Source organism: Ctenopharyngodon idella, chromosome 7 (assembly GCF_019924925.1).
Source record: "Ctenopharyngodon idella isolate HZGC_01 chromosome 7, HZGC01, whole genome shotgun sequence".
NCBI lineage: Eukaryota > Metazoa > Chordata > Actinopteri > Cypriniformes > Xenocyprididae > Ctenopharyngodon > Ctenopharyngodon idella.
In genome coordinates, this window is record NC_067226.1 from 39,632,075 (window position 1) to 39,659,818 (window position 27,744).

The window sequence follows — 27,744 nt, forward strand, 5'->3', positions numbered from 1 at the left end:
CGTATAGAATCACGCCAATTCATTGGCTGATGGCGCGGGCGCCTAGTCACTCACTCTATACAGTGAACGCGCCACCTGCTCCTCAGTTTTTCTTCTTCAGAAGAAGCGGTTTATCTGGCCCGTGCTTTTCTTTTGGATATTCTCTCTTTGTGCTTCTACGACCGCATATAGTGGAACTTGCTTCGTTCTCCTTCCGGTGAAGCATAAAGGATCTGCGACGTTGCCAGCCGCCGTGCTCTTATTTCAAATGACGATCCACACGGTAAGTGCACGGAAATGCATTGGCCTGTCGCATGCATGCGAGGCTATTTATGGCGCGTCTGGCTGCAAGTTTTGAAAATGTTTTACAATTAAAACTCTACCGTGCGAGGCTTGCTTTCGTTAAAAAAAATTTATCCATTCTTCCCCGTCGCTCTGTGGAAAATGAAGCGGCTAAAGCCCTTCATGTGCCCGAGGCCTGGGGATCGGATGTAGAGAGCGAGCAGGCCGGATAATCTCTCTCTCGCCCGAGCGCCGGGCTGTTTCTCCACGATTATTTATGCCCCAGTCCAGAGGTACGCTATGTCGTTTCTTTTGGAATGGAGGATATTTAATTCACCGCGGCCTCTGATTCGGGGGATTTTGACGCGGCCAACGCTGAGGCTTCGTTACGTCGTAAGTGTTTCGAAATTTCAATGATTCACCCCTGGGGGGCGTGACTTTGGCAGCTTGATACGCGTTCCGCACCACTGATTCGAAACAAAAGATTCGTGAAGCTTCATGAAGCAGTGTTTTGAAAGCGCCCATCACTAGATATTGTTGAATAAAGTTTTTTTGGTGCACAAAAAGTATTCTCGTCTCTTCATAACATTAAGGTTGAACCACTGTAGTCACATGAACTGTTTTAAATGCGTCTTTAGTAGCTTTCTGGGCATTAAAAGTGCTGTTAATTATCTTGTTGCAGGCCTCACTGAGCCATTGGATTTTATGAAAAATGTCTAATTTGTGTTCCGAAGATGAACAAAGGTTTTACAGGTGTGTAACGACATGAGGGTGAAATTTTCATTTTTGGGTGAACTAACCCTTTAATATTGTTCAAATAGAAATCTTTTGTAGATTCATTCAGTTCACATGCTTTAAAGGGCTTCACAATAATTTACTTTTTGTCTCAAAATGTATTGTCACGTTCTGTTGCCTTCTTAAAGACTGTTATTTTGATGTTCTTATAGCTACTCTGGGGCTGTGTCCGAAATTGCCCCATATACCCTCATTCTCTACATTAGTCCACTAATATAGTTCACTTGAGGGAGTGAGTGAAAACGAGTGAGCAAATTTGGACACTGATTGTGCCAGAAGGGCTGCCACTTTTGCATAGTTTGTGCTTGCTGTTTAATAATCATTTGAAACTTCGCAAACTGGTAGCTCCAGTAGTAAGATGAAAAGGTTGATATTGAACTCTGTCATGAAAACGATGTATAAACCTTAAATCAACAATATGATAATCAATTAAAAAGGAATTTATACCTGTATGATATTACGCCTTAGCCACATAGAGTACCTCAGGGATGACGTGTTTTTGTAGGCAAAACCCGGAAACGAGTTAGCATTTTAGGACTTCCGGTTCCATCGCCCCGAAGTCAATGGGTTTTTGCTAAATCGCCTGAAATAAGGTCTGTGGTTAACAAAGCCTCTAAATATTTTCACGTTTTGATCTATGACATAAAACACACCAGTTATAACCCGCTTGAAAAATTTTTTAAACCTTTATTGTGTCTTAAAAAATGGCGGTTGCTAACAAATTGCTATAAGGGACTATTCCTTTGGCGGAGGCTTTAGACCTCATGACAAACAGGACATTTGGACAGCATTTCTCATGAAAAAGTGGATAATTATTCATACACAGCGCAGATCATAACCAGCAAGCATGTTTTTAAATAAAGTTGTTTTCTAAATAAAGTTTGAGGAAGCTTGGTGGTGGTGACGTTGATCCACGACCATGGTGTGCTGTAGTCCGTTTATAGCCTACTGTTAGCTTTTTATATCTGACGACTTTATTTAGGCTTCAAAATGTATAAATGTTGTGTTAACTTGTAAAGATTATCTTGATAGACAAAACGTGTAAGTGTCATAACCCTTTGTTAAACACAGAGCTTATTTTTTGATTATGGGTATTCTCTAGCCGCTGAGCGTACATCGGTTGTACACTCACCATTGTGGGATTGAATAAGTGCACTCAATAACGTCCACTATGGTTTCGGACACCACTACAAATGGCTGTCCCTTCAAATAATGCCCTATTTAAGGTTATGGGGGTGATTTCGGACACAGCCTGAGTTTGCGTACACATTTTCCTGTTGGTTTATTTCCTGTTTACATTGGTTACCTTGGTTAGTAAGTATGTACTTATTGTTCCCTTGGTTACTCATTTTTGTTCACCTGTGTCTAATTTAGAGCCTCTTTTATAGTCCTGTGCTTCAGTTCAGTCTTTGTACCTTCATGCAAAGCTGTTTTGTTGTCTACCTTTGGATTATTGATCTTCTAGTCTTCTTATTTTGAAATGAAAGCAGCAATTAAATCCTCACCTCGTCTCTCTTTCTCCATGACTACAAAGTCACAGTACTGTGGAGTTTGTTGTTATTTAATGTCTTGGGATGGAAAAATGCAAAAGCCCCATTTGTATCAAATTGTTAACCATGTGAGAGCTCATTCACGATTTATGCTTCCCTGTGTTTTGAATGCAAAGGTTAAGGACATAAACGATTCTCCACATAAACAAGGATAAGCACTATTCAGATTACTGACCGCAAGGTGAATACACAACAGCAATAACAGTCGAAAATAAAGAAAGGCCAAAGTATCAGAAACTGAGCCGAGATGGAGGACCCGATATGAATGCAGATGGTAAACCAGCATGTGAGGTGAGTGAAAATAAAGATGCCGAATACATAAATGAAGTGAATGAATCAACTGAAGTTATGTGAGTGAGAAAAGGGATCACACACTGCCAGTGTTTCAAAGGCTAAAAAAACTGTGCAGGGAATTTTAGAAAGATCTGAAACGTTAAAAAATTAAATGTGCATAAGACATGACATTTTTTACTTCATCAGAATGGTACGAAAAGTTTTGGCACTTGCTATGTGAACAAAAAAAAAAAAAAAATAGTAATCATGGACATGATTCGAAAAGGTTAAAGGGTTAGTTCACCCAAAAATGAAAATTCTGTCATTAATTACTCACCCATAATTTTTTTTTTCCCCTTTTTTGGGTGAACTAACCCTTTAAATGGTCCTAAAAAAAAAAAGGTCACAATTCTGCTGTTAAAAATGACCGCATTGGAAAAGAATGGGAAGCAGATTTCATCTAGTGGAAATGTTTGGTACTGCGCTCAAACAAAATATTATTGAAAGCTCATTTTTTGAGGTATCAACTTCAAATTTGGAACACAACTTGTTTAGATTAATGGCTTTGATTTTCTCACAGTTTTAGAGTAAAACATGTTTTGGAAAATATATATTTCATATAAAACATTAAAATAGTATTTTTTTTTTTTTTTTTTTTTTTTTTTTAAATCTTTAAAAAAAACAAAAACCCAAACTTCAGTCTGTGCTCCAAAGCATTCAAGATTTACAACAGTTTAAGTTGGAAATTTTATTTTCAGGTCTATGCTCAAAAAGTGATTAACATTTAATAAATGGAACATAACTATTGTATAAATATAATTTAGCACCATAAAATCCCCTAAAATACAAAATATTAAATAAAAAATATTATCAAACATTTCATTGAAATAAATAGGTATAAAAAACAAAATAGGTAATTTTTGACCGCATGTGAGCAGCACCAGAGGGTTAAGTTAAAAGATGTATTTGTCACATTTATACCATCAATGCACTTTCTGACAATGACAATGCTGCTGCATTTAGCAAGTATATCATAACTACTAATTCTCTGGCACATATGGGCCATGTATGATACATGCTGCCATCAGCTATCAGAAAATCATTCATACTAATCTGAAACTTAACTGGCTAGCCAGCTAACCCGGCTTCATGGTACAGGCCCAAGGAGCTCTGTTGACATAGACTTAGCTAACGTTAGCTACAGCTTGATGAATTGAGTCATTGAACACAGCAGGAGAGAACGCAACGTTAGCCAACTAGCTAAAGCTCCGGTGGAAAATTATTAGCTAACGCTACCATTTTTGAGGAGGTAGATTTTGAGGTGAGGGGACTGACAAGGCAGAAGGTAAAGTGGTCCACCGTTCTATCAATAAGCAGACCTGCCAACCTGTATGCAATTTGCGTAGCGGATACGCGTTTTGACTTCAAAGTACGCTGGTATGATTTGTCACTCTAAACTACGCAAAAACCTGGTGACGCCTCTGTGCACGCGCAGTCCTCAAATCAAGCAACAGCAAAAGAAGAAGAGTTCGACCAATCATAGCACTAGGTTCTTCCCCCAAATAGCAAGTGGGGATGATTGACAGATGCGTAAAAGCCTATCATTAATAAGAGACTGAAAATCAACACCAATAAAGATTCCCGCTCGATCCCCCTTCATAATACTTAGTAAGGAGGCCATAATAATTTTTGACTCATGGCTGAAGTTAAGTTTCTTCAGCTCTGCCCAGGTTGGCAAAAAAAGCATCTCAAAATGCATCAGATTGATGCTTTAAAATATGGAATATTTACATTTTTCTTCTGGGGGACCATGCCCCCGGACCCCCCTAGAGGGGTAATATCCTTCTCACCTTTTTCACCCCTGACCCATAATTACGGGTTTGTCGCTTTCAAGTGCTTTGTTGTTGGAAAGGACATTCACAGCAAAGCCAAAATGTATACAAGTTAAGGTTGCCTACTGATCCTGACTTAAAATTTAATAGCTGCCAACTATACATGCTACTGTATGGTATACCATGATATCTAGATAGGAATTTCGGTCAAATATATGCTATTTTCGCTGTGTATAAAACACAATATGCTTCAAATTGGTATTCATATTTGTAAATATGCATTACTTTAATGACAAGTCAAGGCAATGTAGATGGAAAAAACTAATAAAGAATAGCAGTCACATCAGCAATCGTTCTTTCCTCCACCATGTTTAAAGTTTATGGCATGGCCAACTTGGAATCTCTGTTATCAAAATTGTGTCCAAGTTTCCCAGTGATAAATATGACCTGAGAGGGAAATTGTATTTATGATAATTCCAGGAAGGCAGCATTATTAGCGTGAACTGAATCTGTTCTGGCCTTTTGTCAGATGGTCTCACAAGAGTACACTAATCACTCAATTTGCCAAAGTTTGTGTTGCACCATAAATTCTTTGCATATGCCTGCCCTCTCTAATGACCATTGATACTGAATGTATAATCAGACAGATGGTTATCTATTGAAGGGGCCATGACATACCTTTTCCTTGCCGTTCACTTGTATAAATATGTATGTGTGTGTGTGTATATATATATATATATATATATATATATATATATATATATATATATATATATATATATATATATATATATATATATATTAGTTATATATTGTATATTTGCAAAACTTGATTGATTCTTCATGTCATGAGCCCTTTACTGTAAAGTCCATCTGCCATTGTAAATTTTTGGAAAACCATATGAATTTGTTGACGGTACCACTTACTGGTCAGAAGCAATTTGATTGCATTGTATTTTTGTATTTGTATTGTAAATATTTCTGATTTTGGCTTGTTAAACTTCTATTCTAAAATATTTTAGAAATGTTCATTCTAAAATGTTTTTGTCAGGAGTCAGTTCATTACCTTAGCAGACTTGCATGGCTCAACTTCTTTTGTCTTTGATTCAAAGCATTAACTTGGCAACTGAAGTGGAATCATGGCCTTTAGGCATTCAGATCATTAAAGCAAACTTGCTGGAGACTTCTGCTCCAATTTATGTGCTTCTAAGAAGTCAGAAGTCTTTGTTTACACTGCACACAAATCAGATTTGGTTTTCTGTCTTTAATTTGTCATTTTGGAAGTGATGAAATCTGATGGATTTGTTCAGACAGTGCAGGCAATGTCCAGTGTGAATCTGTATCTGGAACGATTCTGTTTTTTTTCCGAATGTATTGCGGTTCTCTCTCTCGAAACGATTCTGAGCTTAGTTTTTAACAGCAGAGATAGCACTATGTGCTTTGGAAATGCATGTAACGTTACTCTGCTTGCTTCTGGTTCCTTTACACACACCACATAAACCTAAAATAATCATTCATAAAGTTCAAAAAGGTTGAAGCAAATTACAAGGGTGTTTGCAGTGGGCTGTTTACGTTAATCTTGTGTCATAAAAACATTCGGAGCCAAGGTGGAAGTATATTTAACCACTTACATGCCGCCAAACACATAAGCGCTCTCCAGAAGTCATCTTCGTGAGCATTTGAGTGTGCTGTTAAAAACTAGAACGCCATCTGCTGTTAAAACTAAGTTCAGAATCGATTCGAGAGAGAAAATATCAGTATCCATCCAGAATCATTGTATCAAGAATCAGTGTATTGTCCCAGCCCTATCATTTAGAAATAATGTAAATGTCAGCACAATGCCAAAAGACTGTCAGCGTGGTTGTACAAATGGCTTAGCCAAAATGATAGGGGAAAAAAACTTTTTATATTTTTTACTATTTATTATAAAAATGTTCAAAATACACACACACACACACACACACACACACACACACACACACACACACACACACACACACACACAAAAAAAAAACAAGAAGTCCAAGATCAGCAAAGCAGAGCAGAAAAGCACACAACATGCAGGTAGCGGTGACGGGTCGAGTGACAGGTCTCAGTGGCAGCTGCCACTGCCACGCAAAGATTTTACCCCTACTGCAACATGAACCAAACAAATTCACCATTAGCCATGACTGTGACAAAGTCAAGTGAAGTCAAGTCACATTTATTTATATAGCACTTTATACAATACATATTGTTTCAAAGCAGCTTCACAGAAATAAGCAGGAAAATCTGTGTTGCAAAATTCAACAATTAGGAAATGACTCCAATTTCAGGTATAAACCCTACTAACAGGGAACGCTGTTAGATCTTTAGCTAACATTCTGGCAAGGTTCTCTCACCATGAACAAACTTTCTTCCAGTAACATTCATTATTCAGCTCAGCTTCAATATCACTGTCCATGATGCAATGTACATCAATTTAAAAAAATTCAATAGTAACTATAAACTAACAAACTCTGATTAATGAATTAGTAAGTAATAGTGCTCAGTTGAATGTTGTAGTTCCCTATTAGTTAATCAGTAACTACTTTTTTTTTTTTTCTTCTTTTTTTCTCATACCTCCTAGAGAACTACTAAGAACTACTATATATATATATATATATTAGGTTCATAATTAATGTGAATAATGTATAATTAATTCTGAAATGAAGATCATGGTAACCCACTAGTAATGACCAAAGTATTACCAAATCCTTCAGAAGGAATTACTAATTATTTGGATCAGTATTCTAAATTGAGAAACAGAACTCTCTTGTAACTACTGGAGTCACTGAAAACTTTTGAGGTTTTTGTAAAGTATTGGATATTAATAACTCAAGTTACTACATTCTAAAGGAACTACTAATTATTTGGATCAGTATTCTAAAGTGAAGATCATGGTAACCCACTAGTAATTACTTAAGTGTTACCAAATACATCAGAAGGAATTACTGTACAAAAACCTCAAGTTTACAATGACTCCAGTAGTTACTAGAGAGTTATCATGTTTCTCACTTTAGAATACTAATCCAAATAATTAGTAATTCCTCCTGAAGGATTTGGTAATACTTCAGTCATTACTGGTGGGTTACCATGATCTTCACTTTAGAATTAATTATACATTATGCATCATTCATGTTAATTATGAACCTGTATACAGTAGTTCTCTGGGAGGTATGAAAAAACTGTAGTTACTGATTAGCTAATGGTGAACTACCACATTCAACTGAGCATTATTACTTACTAAGAGTTTCTTGTTAATAGTAGTTACTAGAGTGTTAATAATGCATTACTCATTTGTTCCTGTGTAGTTATTCATTATTGATGGATCAGTATTCTAGTGTTAGCAAAAAAATTACATAGTCCTGGCTGAATTGTCCTTACTGCAAATGTACAACGGCTCATTCACCCCAGAACTCGCCGGGATCACGGTGCCATCAATATTGCCAATCACCTTAGGAATGTTGGCAGTGATTTGAAAGTGTTGTTTGGCCAACTGGATTTCTTGAGGCGTTTTGGGGAAAGCTTAAGATTCATAAGCCATAACGGCAAAGGTGATACTGCTGTTCCAGCCTTGCTGACTGAAGACTTGCTGAGCTCCAGACCATTACCAAACACCTCCATATAAAAACCTCACAGAATAATAATGCAGCACAACTCCTGAGTAACTAGTTCAGTTCTGTAGCTTCCCTGTAGCCCAAGCAGTAGGCCTAGAGCAGGGCTGTCCAATCCAGCTCCTGGAGAGCCACTGTCCAGAAAAGTTTAGCTCCAACCCTAATTAAACATACCTAAACGAGCTAATCAAGGTCTTACTAGGCAGACTAGAAACTTCCAAACAGGTGTGTTAAGGCAAGTTCAAGCTAAACTCTGCAGGACAGTGGCCCTCCAGGACCGAGTTTGGACACCCCTGGCCTAGAGCCAAGGTCAATGGTTCGATTCCAAGGGAATGCATGAAGTGAAAGGATACCTTGAATGCAGTTGAAGCGTCTGCCAAATGAACATTTTAAAACTAAAACTTTCACTGTTGATGAAGTTCTCATTGCCCGTGGCCCTCTGAAGTTGTGGTTTCATAATCTGCAGAATTTGAAGGATCTTTGTCTATTGGGATTTTGTCACAATATCCTCATTGGATAGAGCGGGGATTCCCAAACTTTTTGTTAGCTGACTCGTTTGACATTGAATATTTTAAAGTACCCTCTGATTTTTTTTTTTTTTTTTTTTTGATTGTTGCAATAATTTAAAAACACATTCACATGTTCAAAGAAAATAAATATTTGATGATTCAAAAAAACTAAAATGCAGCCTAAAATTTCAGTTTTAGATTTTTATGATTTAAATAATTATTAACTTCTTATCACCCCACGAACCACCAGGCATCCACGAACCCCCTTTTGGGAAACCCTGGGAGCGAGAGTCAAGCAGTCATTGATGTACACTACCTGACTTCTAGGTCTCCTTCTGTGCTCAAGATGTAGGACTCTGTGTAAATCTGCCATTGCGGAGCACTTTGAAACACATAGATTGTTTTTATAGGTAAGTCATTAGTAAACCTGCTGCTGATGCAACTGAGTGATGAATGGAAACACTTTGCTGTCTAATAATCAGGAATCGAAATTAACCAGCTATACATGAGTGATTCATCAATTTCTTGTGGCAGTAATAAAGCATAGTTTAACTGGATTGTTTCTCATATTGTAATTGGATTCTTAATAGGTTTTTAATTGCAATGTAGCCTTTTGTCATGCTGTTTCAATTTTTTTCATAGTTTAATGCTTTGGCTTGAAACAAGAGATCGGCCAAAGCATTTTCTTCATCTGCAGTCAGAGGAGGAACAGCACTGGCACCACCAGCTGCCTTATTTGCCTCTCTTTTACAAGCTGGAGCCTTCTGTTTTGTGACACTAGCAAAGTCCCTCCACCTCCTCAGTGCTTTACACGTATCCATGGCCAGCTGTTGTTTATGATTTTTCACCTCCTCCAAAAACACTTTAAGTTCAGTCTTTGAAAATTGTGGTTTCTGCATTATTTTTTACATTTTGTTATGTTTGTTTCTTTAGTACAACTTGTATGGTAAAGTTGTACTAAAGAAATATGTGTGAATCAATCACCTGCAGATCAGTACACTGTTATCTTGATTCCTCTGTGTGTGTGTGCGTGCGCGCTTGTTTTCATGATTTATGAGGACACAAATTTGTATAATGACATGGGCATTATACTGTATTACGATGTAAACATGATTTATGAGGACATTTCATGAGTCCTCAAATTTAAAATAGCTTTAAAGTGCCCCTATTATGGATTTTTGAAAATTACCTTTCATGTAGTGTGTAACAGCTCTAAGTGAATGAAAACATCCTGCAAAGTTTTAAATCTGAAAGTGCACTGTATATAAAGTTATTGCTTCTCAAAAGTAAGAGTCGACTCCTCTCCCAAGAGTCTCCCAAGCCGTTTCGTTGTGACGTCACAACGAAACATTAGCATATTGCCCGCTCATTTATCGCGTGTGCAGACACTAGGGAAATTTCATTTTTTTTTTAACAATACCACAGCAGTACAATCTTTAGTTGTGTTCCCGTCATTTTACTGACGACTGCTTCTCAAACCTCTGGGAGTTTAACGCAGGATTCACAAAACGCTTGGTCTTAAAATATTGATCAAGGATGGAGCACGACTTTTGTTTACAAAGAGTAATGCATTATCAGCTGTTCACGTTTGTGCTCGGCTAACGTGGGAGTTTACAACATAGCTGTGGGCCGGTTCGCTTACATAACTGTTTTTTTTCATCTGCGTTTTTATTATTACAGTCGTATGGTAGTAGCTCTATGGTAGTAGTAGTAGTAATACAGTAGTAGCTCTATCTGTATTGTAATAGGATGTTAAGATGCTAGTCCGTGCTAACTAGTTGAGGTATTCTCTCTGTAAACAGTAAACACCCATTGTAATGTAAAAGAATGAAATAGCCAATTTTTACTTTGTTAATAGTTATGGCGAAAAAGTCTGTGTACACATCTGACCTAAATGTTTATCTTATGTTAGAGGTTTTCAGCTTTGCTTGGCATTCTGATACAGTTCCCATGGGTGCACCTACATAAAGTATAACAATGACACTGCTATCATGTGTTTTAAATAATGCACTTACCATATAGAAACATCCTACTCCAGTTGTGATTGCGAATCAGTTTCTGGTTGATTGATTACTTCAGACATTTTATTGTCGGTCTGGGGCTCGAATTGATACGGTAAAATTGATGCTATCTTTACTGTCCATACATTGTATACCAGCTGTCTTGCGAATTGATAGCTGTCATTCAGTTATGGCAATGGGCACGCGGTGTGTGCAGTAGACCAATCACAAAGGATTGGGCCATCTGACCAATCAGAGAAGTGTAGGCTCACGGAAAGGAGTGGTTTGGAGAAACTGATTCTTTGAACTGCTTCTAATGAATCATTTACAAAATATTGAGATAATAATAGGGGCACTTTATAAACATACTAAACAAAAATGCAGAATTTCTGTGATGGGTAGGTTTAGGAGTAGGGGTAGTGTAGGGGGATAGAATGTACAGTTTGTACAGTATAAAAACCATTACGCCTATGGAATGTCCTCACTAAGATAGCAAAACAAACCTGTGTGTGTGGAATACAGACCACCTGTATTCCATACATGAAGAAACATATTGAAAGAAATACAATTAAGAGTCATTTTTTATTAGAAGTAGGTGTTCCAAAGGGAGCTACATGCAAAATATGTGGGGGTGCCCTCTTCAAAATTCCAAATGCCCCCCCTTTTATATTCCAAATGCCCCCACTCAGGGCTCGAAGTGGGCCATTTTTGTTGTTTTTTGTTTGTTTGTTTGTCCCCCTCCCCCCCCCCAGCCTCACTTTGAAATTCCTTCAAAATTCAAAATGGCCCCCTTTGAAATTCCAAATGCCCCCTTCAAGTTTTGTAATGCCTACTTCAAAATTCTAAGTGCCCATTTCAAAATTCCAAATTTCCTTTTCAAAGTTCTAAATGCCCCTTTCAAAATTTTAAATCCCCCCCTTTCAAAATTCCAAATGCCACCTTTGAAATTCCAAATGCCTCCTTTCAAAATTCCAAATTTCCCATTCTAAACGCCACTTTCAAAATTTTAAGACTTTGACACATGCTCAATCTCCGCAGAAGTTATTACTTTCCCCTATGTAACATCATAAACAACATTGTTAAACCAACGTAATTCGAATGATGGATGTGTGATTTGTGATGTAGCTACAACGCTTTTGGGAAAGAAACTCATTTTAATGCATTACCTACAACTGGAAGTGCATTAGCCCTGAAATTCAGAATGAGCTGCTGGAAGTTGCTATGGGGTTCAGGCAGACAGAGGACATGACCGCAGTAAGGTTCTCACAAAAGTTTTCTGATGTCTTGCAAGCACTCAGGCTTGACCCAGAGATGTGCTGTGGATTTAGTTTTGACGGTGCATCAGTTATGCGTGGCCTCGGAGGGAGAAGTTCATGCAATCCTGATAGAAACATTTCAGGAAGCATATGCTCACTGCATTTCACATGAACTGCTGTTAGATTTTTGGTAAAAAAATAAAAAAAAATTAAATAAGTAAACAGTTTTGATCATTTTAACAACATTTACAGCTTTATTATGGGGTCTCACAGGCATTAAAGCTTTCTGGAAATCCAAAAGCAAGTGAAATCAGACAAACTACTACTTGAAAATGGCCTGTAATTTACAAATGGAGCTTTCATTAAGAGTAAAATTTTGACGTGGTTTAAGGAGATATAAAAATGTTAGCTTAATTTGCTGATAAGCTCCAGTCAGACTCAACTTGAGGCTGAGTCTCTTAATGCAAACAAAGACAAGTGATTTTTCCACAAAGGAGCTATAATCCCTCAATCTCTTCATCATGGGCAGTATTCATTTGATCGATGGTCTCAAGGATAGTTTTAAAGCATGCAGGGATGATACAAACAATGACTTTGATCAAACTGACAAAGGATCTTATGATGAAACTGGGGGTGTCACAGTAAAAGAAAGTTGCTCTCTTGGCATACTAAGTTTCTGGCTGCACTATTCATGAGATTAATAATTCAGGTTATTCAAGATTCTTGTGGACCTAATTGATTTTTTTTTTTTTAAAACCCTTTGTGGTACAGTCTGTTCCATAATAACTAGTTCTTTATGATTTCAGCTTTTGATTACCTGTGTGATACCATAGTTATGTTTGCCAGAGCCAGGCCACCCGCGTGGGCAGCTGAATTTGCTGACCAACTTTCTAAAACATTGTGTTCTTTAGATAATGTTTTTCTCTACTGCAACCTGCTAAAAAACTTTATATGCTGGTACACATTTGTAGCAACTCATAATGTAATAACTGCACATAATGCAATAAGTATTACATTATTATTGTAGCTTTTACAACATAAAAAAAACATTAGTATTCCTTTGCAGTACATTTTTAAAAATCTAAATCTAGTCTTAAACTACCTGCGAAATGCAACACACACACACCTAATTGCTACTGTGAGGTGTTTTTAAAACATTTTTACACAGTGTTGGTAATTAACACTGTTTGCCATTTAACAGTATGTATACCATATGTATACAAAAAGTAGTAGTAGTAGTAGTAGTAGTAGTAGTAGTAGTAGTAGTAGTAGTAGTAGTAGTAGTAGTAGTAGTAGTAGTAATCTGATAGATTTTGTAGGCAGGTTAAGACTGGATTTAGATTTTTAAAAATGTACTGTAAGGAAAAGCTATGTTTTAAAAGCTATTACAATTATGAAAATATGACATATTTTTGGTGAGTTCATAATGTAATACATTTCTCATAAAAATTATTACATTATGAGCTCAAGATTTTATTACATTTTGAGAAATTATTACATTATGAACATTGTATAACAATAATAATGCAATACTTATTACATTATGTGCAGTTATACTATGGGGCTGTTGAATGCTCGAATCTGATTGGTTGACCAACGTTCTAAGGTGTGCAATTATTTTCAGGGAAACGCACGACTTAAGTAGTTCTAGCAGGTCTTGACCGCATTACAGTTCCATATTACTTCACCAAATGATTTCAGTTATCTCAGTAGGTCCTTACAGCTGCAAAAGTACCAAAACCCACAACAACACAGACCAAGCAAATAAATATAGTAAACAATAGGATGAAAACGACAGTTTATTGTCATGGTTTTTGCCACAAAATAAGTTTTATTGTGTCCTGAAAGAGCGTCTCTCTCTCTCTCTCTCTCTCTCTCTCTCTCTCTCTCTCTCTCTCTCTCTCTCTCTCTCTCTCTCTCTCTCTCTCTCTCTCTCTCTCTCAACTGTAATAACTGTATCATCAAGCCTTCGTTACTAGTTCTGAAATCACGTTTTGGAATTAGCAACGAAGGCTTGGGAAGAGATGCATAAGAAATTAGTCCCACACACAAGTGTTTTAAGGACAAAAACCTGGCAAATGTCTTGAAATACAACATCTGAACAATGTCTTGAGGTGTGGTAACCGTAGTATAAGCAGAATAATTGACTCCAGGCCGTTGAATTCTTAGAAAATAATGCAAACCCGCTTCGAGTCGTGGCCGCACTACCACCTCGGGTGTGCATTATTTTCTATGAATTCAACGGCCTGGAGTCAATTATTCCTTACTTATTACGTTGAGTTGCTACACACATTTTTGAAGAAGAAAGTCAAAAACATAACGTGATTTAGTTTTAACAACCTTTAAGAATTACATTTTGTAAAAAGTGTGGGTGACTCATTTGTTATAACTATAATTTCCATTTACTTCTACTGAGAAATGATTAAACAGGTGCACTTTTAACTAACTAACACAACATTGTTCCAATGCCTTTTACTGTAAGGGAACACACTTTGGCTGATTACATAGCACCATTAGCAACTACACCATCAGGGCCTACAAATCTTTCTTTTTTTTTTTTTTTTTTTTTTTTTTTTTTGCAAGCATAAACAAAACATACAGTAGCCCTAAAAAGTATTTGGACATGTAAACAAGATAAAAAATCACAATATAAAAAATAGTGGCATTTATTTTAAAGCCACAATATGTAAATTTTCACCGCTAGAGGTCACTTATTCAAAACAAAGGTGTGTCTTGATGACGCCTTGATTTCGTGGAATCATGGGATGTGTTGTCTTCACGTCTACAGCCGGTGGAAAAGAATCGGGATTGGACTCGGGCAGAAGTCATGTTCATGGATGAGATTATTAACGTTACTGTAGTATGAAGCAGAGCAGGGCCGAGTGCTGTGGGAGCAGAACGAGGCAGCTGGAGCGATTGCTAATGAGAGACGAACGTGACGCATCTCGAGAGCAGTGGAGCTTTTATTATGCCGCAGTCGCTGCTTCCGCTTCTTCTGGTCAAGCGTATGTGGGGTAACGCAGCGCTGTTTTATCATATTAGATACATTTGTGTGTTGAAAGTTGTTAAAATGTTGATCTGTGCATTCGCTTGGTGACTACTATGAGACATTTGTTGCACACTGCAGTAAGTTAGATCGAAATTAGGCGGTACCTGTGGTAAATCAAGAAAACGAGATTTAAACAATAAAACTTACTGTGTTGAGCTATATACCATGATTAGTTTTCTGTTGATGAATGTATCCATCCAAACAGTTGCTCACCTCTCTAATAAAACACATAATATACTAACGCGTCTTTGGTGTTTCCATGGTTTCTACAAAATAAAACTGGAAACCGGGGATAACGTGGGTATGATGTCATTGATAGGCACAGACACAGCCTGTGTCCTGGTTAAAATTGCTTATTTCTCTGGATTTAAACATTCTTGGAAATATTTGGGATACTGTACACAAGTCAACAAAATATATAACATTGTTCTAGTGGTTTTTGGATATTTTAATCCAAAAATACTACATATTTAAGGAAATGTAGCATAAGCACACTTTTCAATCAAAACATTTCCCAAAATTAAGTTTAAAAATATGAAGAAATAGATTACTGTACATTCTTCTAATTAAAGTCTTTGACACTTTGTGGTTGTCAGTCTTTGTTGAACATGTTGATAGTTAATGTGATGAACTACACCGATGGTTTTTCTGATGGGGCACCTTATCAGCGTTATTTTAGCTTCATATTATATATTTTTTTAAATTTTTAATATTTTGCATTAGTTTTTATTTTTGTATTTTCAGTTTTTATTTTTATTTTAGATAAAGATTTAGTAATTTTGTTGTGTCATTATTATTAGTTTTTTTTAAATTGTCTATATAGTTTTTATTAAGTTTTTGTTATTTTGGTACATCGATTTAAGCTAAATAAAACTGAGAAATGTTGCTTTGACAGCTAGCTGAAATAAAATAAGCCTTACATTTTATTCACATGTACATTTTACTTTACATATGTATACCATGGGCGTTTCCTCCGAGGAGGCAAGGGAGGCAGTGCCTCCTCAAAAAATAGGATGAGAAAATAATCCATATTACATATAAAACAACACAAATATTACAAATTATGACATTAAAAAGAGCGCAAGTCACTCGTATTTCTTAAGGAACACTGCCCAACAGCGACACCCGCAGGTAAAGTTACAGCAGGAGACATGCCTCCCTTTGCTCTCATAGGAAACAATAGAAAATCATCAGACCCCCGGCGTGCGGTGGGTTTTGTGGGGGGTAATTGAGAATGAATGGGGGAAAGTCACGTGAGAGGAGGCAACGTCTTCATCGCGCTATGATTGGATGTAATTGGTTTTGATTGGATATGATTGGTTTGTGTGATAAATCCCGCCTCTTGTTGACGTGCGCGTTCCGCGCGTCAGTTTGAATGAACAAATGATGGCGTCAATGGGAAGACTAATTGAAAAGTAAACAGATCACCCAGTTAGATATCACTGCTTTATGTCACGTCAAAATCAAACTTGAAATAGACTGATAGCATGATGACTGCGGTTTTTTTAGTGCAATCAGCTTGGTGCAAATACATCTCGTGTCTGTGACAGACGGTGTTTATGGAGCATGACTGATGATCCAAAATAGCCTAAGTTGACAATTAAAAAGAAAAACATAAATACACAAATAAAATATATTGTTTAAATTATTATTGCCTTTAGTTATTATTTTGGAATGAATGTAGAAATGCTTAAAACACTAACTTGATGAGATTGACTTGGTTTTGATAAATAAAACATTACATTGTTAATGTAAAATTACAAAATAGAATTGTCTTTGGTTTCTTTTTTGATGTAAATTAATGTTCATTTAACAAGGAAGATGTGTCAACGTTAAGAGTAATGCATGAGTAATGCATGTGCCTCCTCATTTCAGAACACCACTGCACGCCACTGATACATATTGCTTTACATTTTACTTTACATATACAAGGAGTTGTTGGATTTTATGGCCTGTGCCACTACTAGATTGGATCTGGTGTGGGGGCACAAGAGAGAAAAAAAAAAAAGAGTGATTCCTGGCAGTTCATAATCGTCCTCCTATGAGCCTTACGTTTTTTCTTCCAGACCTCTACATAGAGGTGGAGAAGTCGTGGAGGAAACTATATTCAGCTTGCATCTATCCTTTCCAATATTTGAATGGTTCGAATGTGAGCAAGGATATTTGGGGATGCTTCCTGTTAAAGATACGCTTGTGGGCTGAGGAGAAGTAAGGGTGTGTGGGGGGCACAAGAGGTTGTAACATATGCTTACATCAGGCCCTGAGGCTGGACTGATAAATGGCGTGCTCAATTATTTTATGATCTGCCTTCTGACAGGTCTGGCACAGGGCTTGAGGCTAAAGCTGCTAAATTCCTTCCCCAATAGAGATTAAGTAAGGAAACACCTGGGGTTGGGAACCAGGTAATAAGAATCTGGACTGACTGCAATTTTGTTTCTCCATTTTTATCTCTAGTATTGTTCTTGATATTTCCAGGCAGTGACCACAAGGGTAGCCTTGGCTCCCCTTTCTGGTTCTGCTAAAATACCCTTTAGGATAGAGCAGAGTTACCCTTAGCAGTTACTGTGGTGGGCTGAAATTTCTCTTCTTTGGTGGGACATATTTGTAAGAATAAATGACGAGAATGTTGAAGATCTTGATGAAGAAGTTTATTGCAGCTTAGCAGTGACAAAGTACACGTAGCACCTTGGGTTCATCGGTGTAAGAATGAACCCAGAACATCCAAATCTCAAGCCTTTTATCCTGTTTACAGTTTACCACTCATCATGTAAATGTAGTTTCTCATGTTTTACCAGCTGTGGTCTGTATGTTAATAAGTTGTGACATCTCATTGTCTGAGATGGTTCCCACTGTCCCACACTCATTACCATTCTACAACTGATCACCATTTGTTCAGGATGTGATTATCCCAAATGATGCAGAAACAACATAACTTTCTTCTTCTCTATGATAATTAAGCCATTTTGGGGATGAACTCATTCTAAAATATACTTTGGAGTGGAATCTGGGTCGAGGCAGACCACAAATTCTTACATATTCAACTGCGAAACACCCTCTCCAAAGATAGTTGGATTATGAAGAGGGGCCCTTATCCCCTTAGAGTACTTGCTCAAGGTAGAGGCATGGTGAACTTGGATTTTAGGGCATTTATTCCATCTTCTTAGTTTGCCTCCCTCCCCAACCACAGGTAGGCTTTAAGTAGGCATATAGCTTCCCTTTAGACAAATAGACCCATCTAGTTGACATAGCTAATGAGTTCAGGATGTCCCTCCTTGTTTTCTGTCACTGACTATGACTAGTGCTAATTTAATCAAGTACGGGCTATAGTACCCCATATGAGTGTGTTGAGAATGTTGAGCTGCCTCCCCCAGGACTCTGGGGTCTTTAAGTAGGATAGCTCCCCAGTGGCCTTTTAGAAGAGCAGCAGTATCGAAGGCTGTAGCTAGCTTAGCAGGTTCCTTTGCCTGTTCTTCAGGGTTAAATGTAGAGTGGATCCCTCTCTCACTGTCAAGGGTTTTAAAGTAGTGTCCTCCACTCCCTGTTGCTGATGTAGAATCTAACAAGCAGTGGTAATTTGCCTTATAGCATCCCTTCTTGTTATTGGGCACCTTTGGGAGTGCTGGGAGTCTTTGGATCCTGGACTAGTCCAGGCAAGGCATGAGTACTTTCCCCAAATTGCTCTGGGGTAGTAGAGCTGAAGCTCCCCTGTGGCTCACTAGGGGTTTGAGTGTTTAGGAATAGGATAGTAAGTAATTTTTCATACAGTTCCTCTATTTTGCTCCCCCTTGAGGTAGTGGTGGGCCAAGGTAACAGTCTAAAATGATCCCCCTGGGCCAGTATTCCCTATGGGCTGTGTCAAACAAAAGAGACTGACATAGCTAAACCTTAAAGCTCTGCTCTTGGGCAACATATGGCTAATGCCTGGCTCACAAGGAAGGGAGGAAGGTTGTGAAGGCCGGGACTTTGCCTTGTCACAGAGCATAGAAGCTTGGGTAATGGCCGAGGGAATATTACCACTTGACAGTCTATATGAGTCTTAGGATGCGCCTTGTGTGATTGACGTGTCTGACCTCGGCTAAGTAAGTCTGTAGAGTAAGTTTATGCTATGCACATTATAGTTGTGCATAGGCACAGCTAATGAGGCAGGCATTCCCCCAGCATGGCGAAGTGGGTATTTGTTTCCCATAGCGTCAATCCAAGATGCAGTGTTGAGTTCAAAAGTGAATGTCTCAGGTTATGACTGTACGAGTGTCTCTAACCTGAGACATTTTTTTTATCGTTACAGTTAACTATAACGACCCTGTCGTGAACTTGAAGAGAACTGACTTCATACATCCATAAAACACGAGAACAGTTAAAAATAATTTTGTGTGGCTCAGAAAAGTGAAGTTCTGAAAAAAAAAAAAAAAAATCATCATGTTTGCAGATGCAACTTTTTTTTTTTTTTTAATATTAAATATTTTCTGCATCTAATCATTTTTAAGTCCAAATACTTGTTAGGGCCATTGTATCTCACTAATATTTCCTTATAGTATGTTCTATGAGTGCCTGATTCTTGTTAGAGCCTCTTAGTTGTGAAATAGACTTTCAACTCCCAGGGAATGCACAAACTGAATGCAGTGTAATTCGCTCTGGATAGAAGCTTTTGCAAAATGCATGAATGTAAATGTAGGCATTATTTGTTTCACTGACTGCTGCTGCTCATGTCACAGATGAAGATAATTGCTAGTAAAGGGTTTGGGACTGCATGTGTGTGTTTTTGTGGTGACAACAGTGTTGTCATGCTGTAATTTTCCTGTAGCTCCAGAGTGATTAATCACATGGCTACAGCTCAGGTTATTGGTCTAAAAGGTATGAGAAAAGATGCTATTCTGATGAATGGGAATACATAGGTTTCTCCAGGTAATGCCCTCCTTGTTCCGTTCTCCTCCTAATACTTCCTTTCTTATTTCTCACCTATCACACTCTTTCTTTACTTCCTCCACTCATTTCACCTCTTCTCAGTCCTACAATTCTTCTTGCTCTTTTTCTAGAGGCCTCATTTTCATTGCTCTGGGTTTTCAGAGGTGATCCTTTTATGCATAGTGAAGTCATGACAGTGTTGTGAAAAATGTAGTAAATTGTGTTGTGTATGTTTTGGCTTTAACTTTAGTTGGTGTCAGTGGTTTTGAAAGGGTAAATCTTGGATAGTAGGAATTTGTGTATTGTTTTGGCTGTATTATTTTCAGAGCACTAACCTTAAAAAGGCCATATTATTCCCTTTCTTGATTTGGTTTTTGGGGTCTACTGGAATAGGTTTTCATGCTTAAATGTTCAAAAAACACCTTATTTTTCCCATATTTTACTTTATTGCAGCACCTTTCTTTTTACACTGTTTAGTTCCTGTCTCTATGATGCCCCTCCTTCTGAAAAGCACAATGTGCTTTGATTGGTTGGCTGGTCCAGTGTGTTGTGATTAGTCAACCACTTCAAGCGTGTTTCGGAAATGCCACGACCCTTACCATAACCTCAAGTTTCAACACACTACTAACACAATTCAAGCAGGCCTTTTTTGCATTTGACTTGGGCAAGAGTTATTTAAATGAGGAATATTGTAACGTGTACATTCCTGGAAGACTACAGTTAAGGCGTTTCAGGGAGTTCAGAAACAGTGCTTACTGATATAGAGAAAAACTCCCCTTGAAGTGACTGTTATTTGTAACTTTGCAGAACTTTTTCATGATCAAACAGCAACATTGCACACTAAAGAAAGGTGAAAATGTAAAAAGCATAATAGGTCCTCTTTAATGTTTGATTACAATTTTTATGGTGACTACTCTCATAGGGCTTGTACACATTTAAGTATATAAACATAAATGCAAAAATGAGACGTCGCTTTCAAAATTTATACAAATGCAAGGACTCATTTCACAATACTTTTTTAAAACTCTTCACACAGTTCTTCTAACTAACATTTATGCTTGTCACAGCATTAAATTTTACATATGTGTGGTGCCCTCACCAATGTATTGGCTCAAACTAAATTAAAGATAATCTGGTGAATGCCACATTTCTAAATTTACTTAGTCTGTAACTTGAATTACTTACCAAGTAATCAATAGTCATTGGATACAAACACCGGATCTCAGATTAAATGTTAATTGTCCAGTTTAGTGTTTTATATTTGGAAGTTGGAAGTGACTTAGAATGGAATTACAACACTGGGATCCACATATTCCAAGAGGTAAATATTAATCTAATCTAGTACATTACACACGTTCTGTAGCATTAACCATTACATTTTCTCTTCACAGGAACCACAAGAATGTGAACTAAACAATAAACATACATTTATTTACTGTAACTCTTTTGATTCTTTGTTTTTTTTTCTTCTTATTTGACAATAAATCAGTTAAACCACAAATCAACAATTTACTATCAACACGCTCATCAAATCACTTTAAACCCCAATAAAAATAAAAAAAGTAATAGATTACCCATCTGGGATTTAGTCTATATGTTGGCGTGCTTGTTGGAGGTCATATGAATTTGAAACACAATAGAGTACTTACTCATCCAGTGATGGGCAAATTCGAAAACAATATCAAATTCCAAAAACACGATCCAGCAAGGAAAGAACACTAGAAATCCACACGCCATCTAGCGATGACGATGAACTCTGCAACGGGTCCCGAAAACTCTTGCCAAGAAGATTCTTGATCTGTAGCACAGCAAACACACAGTGGTCTCGAACTCTCCTTCTCCAATCACTTCGTCTTTCAGAGTGTTTTTCACTCACATAAACGAACTCCCAACATTAATAAAACGATCAACTTGACTTATATAACAAACAAGAGTAAACAGTCTGTTCCACTCAAAATGAGCTCAACTCAAACTGCACTTGACACTCTCCATTTTAGTGTTGTCAAAAGTACTGACTTCTATACCAAGTCAGTACTGGAATTTTAAAAATGTGACGCTTTGAGTGCTGTTGAGCAGATTTGTAAACACCTCTGATTGGCCAATGTGTTCACATATACATATGTCTGTGATTGGCTACAATGATTAACGCACGGGAGTGTTTGAAAGCACACGGAAGTCCACATTTTTTAAATTTCAATACTGACTTGGTATTGAAATCAGTACTTTTGACAACACTACTCCACTCAACTGACTGACGACACCAGGCTGTGTCGCACTATATTTATACTATGGGGCTGTTGAATGCTCGAATCTGATTGGTTGATCAATGTTCTAAGGTGTGCAATTATTTTTAGGGAAACGCACGGCTAAAGTAGTTCTAGGCAGGTCTTGACCACATTACAGTTCCATATCACTTTGCCAAATGTTTTCAGCTATTCCAAAAGGTCCTTACAGCCTATAACAGCAAAAGAAACAAAACCCACAACAACTGACCAAGCAAATAAATATAGTAAACAGTAGGATGAAAACAACCAAGTAGTGTCATGGTTTTTGCCACAAAATATGTTTTGTCCTGAAAGTGCACATTTGTAAAATGTCTTTACTGTCCAGGCCACATAGACTTCATTGTGTTAATTTTCCCCTAAATAAGTTAGCCTGATTTATTCAGTTGTGTTCAGTCTTGATCCTGCATTGCATGGACTATCAAGTTCAGAAAGTTAAGTTCTCTGGTGTTTTTGCCAGATTTAATCCAGCTTTTTCCACAAATATGAATGTGCATTTCACCTGGATTCCATCTTCATTACGCTCCAAAATACAGTGTCTTACCGTAATTAACATTAAGCATAGCTGTGTAAGTGTGTATGCACCCTGTTTGGTTATCTTGACATGTTGATGGGGTTTGTTTTAAACACATTCACTGTTTCTCTCAAAGGGTACAGTGTACAACAGCTTCATCCTAATTTTTTTGTTTCTCTAGGACTTTGGTAATTGTTGTTGTAATGACTATATTCACATTCTCAAAAGTGATATTGTCCACCAGCACTCTGTCCCGAATTTCCAGTTTTATTGAATTATTGGCAATTTCCTGCACACCTGAAAAGATTCAGCCTCTCTGTCCTGTGAGGGACAATCTTTGGATCCTAAGACACAAAACAATTGCTGTAATATGTTTCAAAATGTCAGAAGATGTAAAAATATAAACATACTGTTTTACTAATTTGTGATTATATTTCAACTATCATTGAAGGATGCACATCTCACCAGTTGCTTTGCTGGAAAATGTGTACTATTGATGCAACTCCTTTTTCTATTGAGCCACTTCTTTTTGCCCTTCAACCTGTCTTCCTTGATGCATATTTCCAAACAAAATAATTTCGAATTCGTCCTCTCTTACTAAAACATATTAATGAGACTAATGCTGCCTTCACATGCTATCAGAATTATCGTAAATATGACTTCAGGGTGCATTCATGTGCAACTTTCAAGCAGGATAATCATAATATAACAAGGAAACTCTGAGATAATTTTGATACCTTATTTTCCATATTGGCTGGGACCATACATTTTCAACATAGTGAAGAAGAGTATGGTTTCTGTAGTAAATTGTAGGTTTTATTCATTTTTTTACTAACTTGTTATAGCATTTGTCATTTCAGTCATACATGTATCTGTGACCATTAGTTGCTATTATCCCTGTGTAAAAATGCACAATATGCATGAATTTTATTTTGGTATATGCTACAATAAACCTGGGTTTCATTTTTCCAACATCAAAACACTTGCATATGGAACATACTTATTATTACAACATTAATGAAGGCAGCATTAAACAGAAGGCTTTCAGCTAAAATTATGATTAGCTGTGATTGGAATGATTATTATTTATTTTAAAGGGTTAGTTCACCCAAAAATGAAAATTCTGTCATTTTAAGATATTTTTGTTTAAATCCGATGGCTCCGTGAGGCCTACATAGGGAGCAATGACATTTCCTCTCTTAAGATCCATAAAGGTACTAAAAACATATTTAAATCAGTTCATGTGAGTACAGTGGTTCAATATTAATATTATAAAGTGATGAGAATATTTTTGGTGTGCCAAAAAAACAAAATAACGAATTATTTAGTGATGGCCGATTTCAAAACACTGCTTCAGGAAGCTTCAGAGCGTTATGAATCAGTGTGTCGAATCCACAGTTCGGAGCGCCAAAAATATTCTCGTCGCTTTATAATATTATTATTGAACCACTGTACTCACATGAACTGATTTAATTATGTTTTTAGTACCTTTATGGATCTTGAGAGAGGAAATGTCATTGCTCCCTATGTAGGCCTCACAGAGCCATCAGATTTAAACAAAAATATCTTAATTTGTGTTCCGAAGATCAACAAAGGTCTTACGGGTGTAAAACGGCACGAGGGTGAGTAATTAATGACAGAATTTTCATTTTTGGGTGAACTAACCCTTTAAGGTAAACATTTTGCTGAGATTTTCTATTTCAATATAATTACTGCAGAAATGCACAGATTTGCCATCATGTTTTGAATGTGTTTAAAAGCTGTGTGTTAGCATTTGAAAAATGTGCTGCGAATATATAGTGCTTTGCAGGTGGGGTATAAATGACAAGAGAGTTAAATTTTGGAAGACCACTGAATAGTCATTGAATGCATTTTATGCCAAAGCAATGAAACATGATCGACGGTTTAGCCCACATAGCCTGCTGTTGTGCTGACTCAAGTCAAACTCATTGTGTCAAAGCAGCTTTACAGTGATAACTGGCAAATAATTTTGGCTGCACAGCAGCTCCAGAAGAAAATAGTATCATTGTCCAGCTTAAATAAATTCAGTATTGATTCATTCCATTGTAAAAATCAATAGTTATTCATTTAGTTAATTTATCTATATATCAGCACTGGAGAAAACAGTGATGTCATCGTCCAGCTCAGTTCAGTTCGCATACAGTGGTGTCAATGCAGGCAGACCAAAAACATTGTTGAATATCAAGTGTCCCCAACTAAGCAAGCCAAAGGACAAAAGGCGGCAAGGAACCCAAACTCCAACAGGTGACAAAAATGGAGAAAAAAACCTTGGGAGAATCCAGGCTGACTGTGTATGTTTTGAAAAAGTGAAGAAATGTGTCCTAGATTCTCAGAAAATTTTACCTTTAGGGCAACAACAGCTTGTCACGGGGCAGAACCCAGACTTGCTAAACAGCAGAACTGTTTTAGAATGGCTGATTTCAAACAGGATTTGAGTTTTGGGACAAGCTGCAGGAGAGTCTGACTCTATTCACCTAGAACAAATGGTGAAAGTGACCCACACTGTGAGCCAATATGAAGGTGTGAGAGTCTATGGCATTATATAGGGTTAGAGGAGAAGGATTTGTCACTAAAGCCATATTCGGATGGGTTTAGATTTACATGGAGAGGTGAGGTAAAGTAATTATTACCAGAGCTTCTCACTTATTTTAGTCCCATTCGAATGCGCCATCTAAATAATCATCACGGACAATGTAAATAAAGATTATGTCAAATTTCTTTAAAAAGGTCCAGAAAAATCACCCCAGGTAATACTAATCCCGTGTGAATAGATCAGCTGTAAATATGTATGTAAATATTCCATCATTTCTTGTTTAAAAGTAGTTTTCCACTGTTTTTCAAGTGTGGATGTGCTTGAAGAAGCATTGCATTCTAGGCGGTGGAACAAGTCTGTGGCAAACCTCAAGTTTTCCGCATACCATTCAGATCAAAAAGAAGGTCTAAAGCACTTGTTAGAGGTATAAACATTAATCAACACACACATCAATTATGGAAAACAGAAGCTCAATCATGTTTGTTTGATGTGCGAGAACCAATGAAGTTCATTCTTGTGTGTTATGCAGCATGTTTGAGCTTCCGTAAGAACCAATGAGGTTTGTTCTCACGTGTCAAGCAGGTTTGGTTGAGCTTCTGTTTATGTTTGCTGATCAATGTTTATATGTGAATAAAAGCCTAAATTAAATCTCTTCATCATATAAAGCATTCGAGTCCCTTAAGAAAATTTGGACTAAACCGCTCAATTCATATGGATTAGTTTTACGATCTCTTTATGAACTTTTTGAAGCATCAAAGTGGTAGTTGCGTAGCTGTCAATGGAGGGACAGAAATTTCTGAGATTTCATTAAAAATATCTTAATTTGTGTTCCGATGATGAATGAATGTCTTACGGGTTTGGAATGACATGAGGGTGAAGAAATTACAGAATTTTCATTTTTGGGTGAACTAACCCTTTAATATAAATTTGAACTATAATACATTTTCATTTAACTGCAATTAACATTTAATTAAGAGTCCATTCATTTCTGACTTAAGTATATTCTTTTAAAGTATATTATATCTGAAATAACTACTCTTTTTTAAAGTATGCTAAAGTGTACTTCTTTTTTGCAACTGATGGATGGAAAAACTTTTTCTTCTTCCACAGAGGTCACTGATCATCCTGCTCCAAAACTGAAACAATGAGTGGGAATGTGAATGTCTCTGATGGAAATGAATGGCCATCCTGCAGTAACAACACCTCAGAATTTTCCATTGTGTGCTCCAACTCCTGCTATCCCAATACAGCTCCAGTTTAAGAGCTTTTCCATTTAATCTGAAACATCCTGACTATCTGACAACCAGCACTTCTTGGGTGTTGGAGTAAAAAATCCTAGATAAAGTCCAAATTACTTTGCTTGCAAGGCCAAGAATTTGCATTTAGCATCAGGGATTCATATAAGTTGTCGACAGGGGCTCAATGAAGGATGTTTGCTGCCACAGATCGCATTTTTGGCAGAAACGATTCACATCACTCTGCAAGCTAAGCCAGTGGAAGTGGCCCCTAAAACAATCTACAGTCGCTTTTATCCTCAGATGACCTGCAATGGGAGGCAAATGAGCCAGTCTTAATACAGTTTCTGTTTCAGTGTTTGGTACGACCAACAGTTCATGGATACAGAGCTGACTTGTTCCTTCCAGTGTAGAAGCTCACCAAAAAGCTGTTTAAACCCTGGGCAATAGAGTGCTGCAGGAATGATTTGTTTTTATAGGCCAAAAGCTGGAACTGAGTTAGCATTTTAGCACCCGTTTCATTGTCTTGAAGTCCATTGTTTTTATAAATGGGTTTTTAGTATACATGAACTAAGTTCTGTGGTTAACACAAGTTTAAGATATTATCATGTTTTATTCTACAACATAAAATACATCAGTAATCCTTGTTTTTTTTGTTTTTTGTTTTGTTTTGAAGCTTGTCCTGAAAAAGGCGGTTGCTAACAAGTGTCTAAATGGGAATACAGAGGTTATTGGGAACATGAAACATCATCACACAGAAAAAGTAAATTCATCTACTGACTAGTTCGCTTTTACAGCCTTGTGTTTATAATCTAACTCTTGCAAACTATTCAAACTTAAACTTTCAGGGACAGTTTTTAACATTTTGACATGTTTTTAACAAATTATTTTAACAATTGAGGACAACTCTGTTGTCCTTGTTGGAAATGCATGACTTGCAATGCAAAAACTTACATACATACAAAACACTGAACCCTTTTGATCCTTTTCACACAAATTATGATTAAGGGGCAGATTATTGATTATTACTATGTTATTACCCTTAAAACACTTTTACTATAGTGTATGATGTGTAAACTAATGCATTTTGACCTTTA

The 27,744-nt window shown here is 37.0% G+C and overlaps 1 long non-coding RNA gene across 1 annotated transcript; it reads left to right on the plus strand.

Moving 5' to 3' along the window:
• Positions 1-27,744, plus strand: LOC127515862 (uncharacterized). The gene is made up of 4 exons (XR_007930874.1): positions 1-262; positions 944-1,014; positions 2,723-2,897; positions 26,523-27,744. It is a non-coding gene; the product is annotated as an uncharacterized LOC127515862 (long non-coding RNA).